General features: G+C 33.4%; 2 non-coding genes across 2 annotated transcripts; both read left to right on the top strand.

Annotated features, from left to right (window-relative positions):
• Positions 1 to 225: 225 nt before the first annotated feature.
• Positions 226 to 297, top strand: TRNAK-UUU (transfer RNA lysine (anticodon UUU)). The gene has a single exon. It is a non-coding gene; the product is annotated as a tRNA-Lys (tRNA).
• Positions 298 to 4,434: 4,137 nt separating this feature from the next.
• TRNAT-CGU (transfer RNA threonine (anticodon CGU)) lies at positions 4,435 to 4,506 on the top strand. Its single transcript has one exon. It is a non-coding gene; the product is annotated as a tRNA-Thr (tRNA).
• The last annotated feature ends 639 nt before the right edge of the window (positions 4,507 to 5,145 follow it).

Below are 5,145 nucleotides of genomic sequence, written 5' to 3' on the forward strand. Positions count from 1 at the left end.
AGCTTAATGCGTAATTTCAAAAAACAACTGTTATATATCTGAACAGAGGAGAAAACAGTACAAAACCTTACTGCTGGAAATGTTGTCGAAGAGATGTTCTTAATATGTTTTTTTTACGTGTGATCGTTTTAACAAAGCTAAATTAATCCACTGAACGACAAGCGAATATTTAATATACTGTATAAGATTGAAGAGAAATAATGCGTTTTTAACCGATATGTACGAGCAATCATAGCTCAGGGGTAGAGCACTGGTCTTTTAAACCAGGAGTCGTGAGTTCGAACCTCACTGGTGGCTTGTATATCTTGAACTTGACGGATGTTTTTATTTTCATTACCTGTAATTGAACAAAATAACATAATATTATTTTACTATAAATATGGGGATACATTATTTTTCATATAATTTAAATTTTCAATAAAAGCGACATTGTTATTTAAAAAATTAAACTGCGTTTTCTATGCTCCTATTAATTTTATACAGCGTGTGGAAATCAATATTTTCAAAATTGCTTGGAAAATAACCTGTTTTTGATATATCTATTATAAAATTCTAAAATTAATATAAATCACAAGTTCGACTTTACTAAAGTTGATAAATGCTGTAGACATGGAGGGAAAATAGAATTTGTTGCTCAAAAACATAATGTATACACTACTTCCTGCCTTGTTTCTTTACTTTCTGAGAGCCCGTAGATTTGCTAATGTTATTTTTCTGGTAAGCAGTAGATTGTAAAAGTCATTTATGTTATTGGTGTTATTGTTGTTAATATTGACTAGGAAATATGGTTTGTATAATTCTGTGTTATTTGTTACATAATTATTTACTGTATTGAAAAAATAGGCGTTCACGTCTGGGACGTTGTGTTTTGAGAGTGTTTTGCAGTTGTTGTCTGAAGGCTTCTGGTTTTTCTTTGTCGATGTGCGCTAATGTGTTATTTTGTTTTAATGTTGCGTATTTTCTTGTTGTGGCTTCTTTAGTGAGTCTTTTTAGGTGCGACCGAAACTTTCTAGGGTCGGTTTTTCCATTTAGTTTGCAGCAAAAGTTGTCAATTTTTCTTGTTTTAACAATATAATTTCTGGTCTAATTTTATTTCTCATACTGCTTATTTGTGTTTTTATTTCTTTGTCTCTTGTTGCCATGAGCTGTCTTCTTAATTGTCTTCGTTGTTTTATGAGTGTTATTAGTTGTTTGTTTGATTTCCATGCGTTATTTTTAGTTATTTGCTGCTTTTAATAGGCACACCGTGATTATTTGACTACAACTATCAGCTTCTTTGTAGTCGAATTTGTCTTCTTTAAAGGTTATATCTTCATCGGGGGTGAGATCGAAAGTACCATATTGGTAGAAGATCACTGTCAACATCTTTTCCCACGTTCGAATTTAATAACTTTGGTCTGATATTTAAGGAGGTGTCTAAGGTATCAGTTGTATTTGTACCATACGTGGTATGCGTAGGTTCACTGTCGTTTATTAGGGCGATGGTATTTCATCAATGAATTACAATAGGTGTCATCCATTAGTATTTGTGGATTTATGTCAAAGTTTTTATGTTTACTATTTAGATCACATATTACAATTGTATTTTGGTTGTGGGAAAGATGTTGTGGAATAGGTTTATGTCAATACATTTGGTTGGTGATATATTTACTATAAAATTCTTAAATTAATGTAAATCCCTAGTTTGACTTTACTAAAATTGATAAACTCTGTATATATGGAGTGAAAATAGAATTTTTTTGTTCGAAAACATAATGTAGACACCACTTCCAGCCTTGTTTCTTTACTTTCTTAGAACCCCTAGTTTTTGGCTGGAAAATATAATATTTACATTTGGATTCAATGTTTTTCTTATTTTCATTATTTATTTAATTTTAAATAATTTTATGTTAATTATCGCTCTCAGATCGGAATGTCTATAAAGATAATTCATATTCTGAGGCATATTAGAACCGACTTCTTTTCTTGCCGAAAACTTTTATTCCGGTGACGCTCGGATAAGATAACAGGACAAACTCTACGAACAGAGACCAAAGACTGCCTGAATGGGTCACCTGTTCTTACTAATGTGTAGTCTACCAGCCAATCATTAGAAACTAAAATGTCACATAAAGGACACTTACCGTTGCAATTTGTACTGTTGTGACATCAGTAAAAAAGTTGCTCATGCCATGAATCATTAACATAATTATGTACTCTGAAGTCTATAAGTTAACCTTGAGACACATAAATTTGAAAAGCAATAAATAAAAACAATTTGCTGCTGTTAATTTTTGTTTTATTTAGTCTTGAAGCAGAAAACTTTTAGAGGCGTGGTCAGGTGGTTAATGCTCTCGGATCGTAATGTGAGGTTTCGTGTTCGAATCTCTGTGATATCAAACATGCTTTCTCTTTGAACAGTGGGGCTGTTATAATGTGATAGGTCTATCCCACTACTCATTGGTAAAAGAGTAGCCCAAAAGTTGGCGGTGGGTGATGAAGACTAGTTGCCTTTCGTCTGGTCTTTCACTCCTAAATTAATGTCGGCTAGCGCAAGTAGCCCTCGTGTGGCTTTGCGCGAAATTCACAACAAGCAAACAATTGTAAGCAATGAGATCAGGAGACCTTCAGTGAGAATAAGCAAGAAGAATGGAGAGTTTTTGAAGACCTTTTGAATATACAGTAAAAAACTTCTATCCCTTCTTCTGAGTGAGATATCTACACTTATGTGGGTGAAAGAGCACTAAAAAAAATACTCAAATACAGAAACTGTTAAACGCGAGGAAGTCTGAGACTTCACTTGGACAACGAAAGTGCCGGTCGCCTAACCTGGAGCGATGGCGACAACCACTTAGTAGAAAAAGAACATGACATCTAGAAACCAAGACAATTAAGAAGACAGCTCATGACAACAAGAGACAAGGAAATAAAAACACAAATAAGCAGTATGAGAAATAAAATCAGACCAGAAATTATATTGTAAAAAGAAGAAAAATCGGATAACATCTGCTCCCAACTAAACGAAAAAAAACCGATCCTAGAAAGTTTCGGTCGCACCTATAAAGGCTCACCAAAGAAGCCACAACAAGAAAATACCCAACACTAGAATAAAATAACACATTAGCGCACACCAACAAAGAAAGAGCAGAATCCTTCAGACAACAACTACAAAACACTTTCAAAACAAAACGACCCAGACATGAACACCTATTTTTACAACACAGTAAACAGTCATTTAACAAATAACACAGAATTATACAAACCATATTTTCCAATCAATATTAACAACAATAACATCACAACATAAATGACTATAATAATCTACTGCTTCTTAAATGTTTCGGCTCGGCATGGCCAAGCTTGTTAAGATTCCTAATCTGAGGGTCGCGGTTTCGCATCCCCGTCGCGCCAAACATGCTCGCCCTTTCAGCCGTGGAGGCGTTATAATGTGACGGACAATCCCACTATTCGTTGGTAAAAGAGTAGTCCAAGAGTTGGCAGTGGGTGGTGATGACTAGCTGCCTTCCATCTAGTCTTACTTTCCTAAATTAGGGACGGCTAGCACAGACAGCTCTCGAGTTGCTTTGTGCGAAATTCAAAAACAAACAATCAAAAAACAAACATTCTTAAAATTTACATTGACATAACTCAAATAAGTAATTAAGAATTCAAGAAACAAATCACCAGAAAGTGATGGCATGAAAGAAATTCTCTTCAAAAAAGGCACTTAATAATAAATAATAGACTTTCCATATTTTTGGAAATAATATCAAAATTACCCAAGAAACAAAACGGATTCAGTGAACTTAGACAAAAGGCATATCACTTAGTAAGGTTAACTGAAACAATAATTATTAGATTTAACAAGAAAAGAATTAGGCGAAGAACAAACTATCCTAGGAGTCTAACTGGTAAAAACAATGGAGTAACAGCTGAAACCATCCTCAAAATATACAAAACGTATATAACTGTAATAGACTATGCAGCTCCAGCGTGGATTAACGTTACCAAAAAACAATTCTAAACCAAACAAGAGTCATTATAAAATATACTACTTTCGACAGCATGTAGAGTGCCCAAAAACCACTTCTTCAAAGTTTATGCATAAATATTCAAACCCACAAACAATAGTAGATAGACCCCTACATACTACAATAAAATATTTCGATAAAATGTGGAGAAAAAATGAACTATTATGCGAACTCGATAGGTATTACATATAGATAGTCCTGAACAACTCTCCGCGATTAATATACAAATTATATACCTGAACAGAGGAGGAAACAGCACAATACCTTACCGTTGAAAATGTTGTCGAATAGATGTTCTTAATATTATATTTTTTACGTGTGATTGTTTGAACAATGCTATATTGATACCTTGAACGATAAGTTGATATTAAACATACTGTATAGTTTCTTAACGAAATTATACGTTTTTCAAATAAAGCAACGAGCCATCATAGCTCAGAGGTAGAGCACTGGTTTCGTAAACCAGGGGTCGTGAGTTCGAACCTCACTGGTGGCTTGCACACCTTCAGCTTGATGAATGCTTATACTTCTGTCATATCCAATTGAACAAATTCATATGAAACTACTTTAGGATAAAGATGGCGATACGTCATTCTTCAAGTATTTTAACTTTTCATTAAAATAGATATCTTTGTTTAAAAAAATTAAACTGCGTTTTCTGTGCTTCTATTAATGGTACACAGCTTGTGGAAATCAATATTTTCGAAACTGCTTTTAGAATAAGTTTGTTTTTGATATATATGTTTTTGACACTTAGAGCAAAGCTGCAACAGCCTATCATAATTGGTCAGGTTCTATTTGTTCAACGGTCTTCCACAAGCATTAAACATTTTAGTGCCTTTTCTGAGGTTTAACCATGGTTCATGAACAACGTGGAGTACACAGAAATCACTTCAAAGTGATAACTCATATAAAATTAAAGGATACCAATATGTATCCTTTGTACAGTCATAGGATATCATTATGTATGATATATACAGCTAATAAGTTGTATTTCAGTTATCTAATAATTTATAATATTGAATTGAGAGGCGTAACTAACTTGTTTCATAACAGAGATTTTAGCATTGCTAAAGTTATAATATTAGAAATTTCGATTACACTTTTATTGTTCAGAATAGTATACACCATCTAT

Source organism: Tachypleus tridentatus, chromosome 1, assembly GCF_004210375.1.
Source record: "Tachypleus tridentatus isolate NWPU-2018 chromosome 1, ASM421037v1, whole genome shotgun sequence".
Classification (NCBI taxonomy): Eukaryota; Metazoa; Arthropoda; class Merostomata; order Xiphosura; family Limulidae; genus Tachypleus; species Tachypleus tridentatus.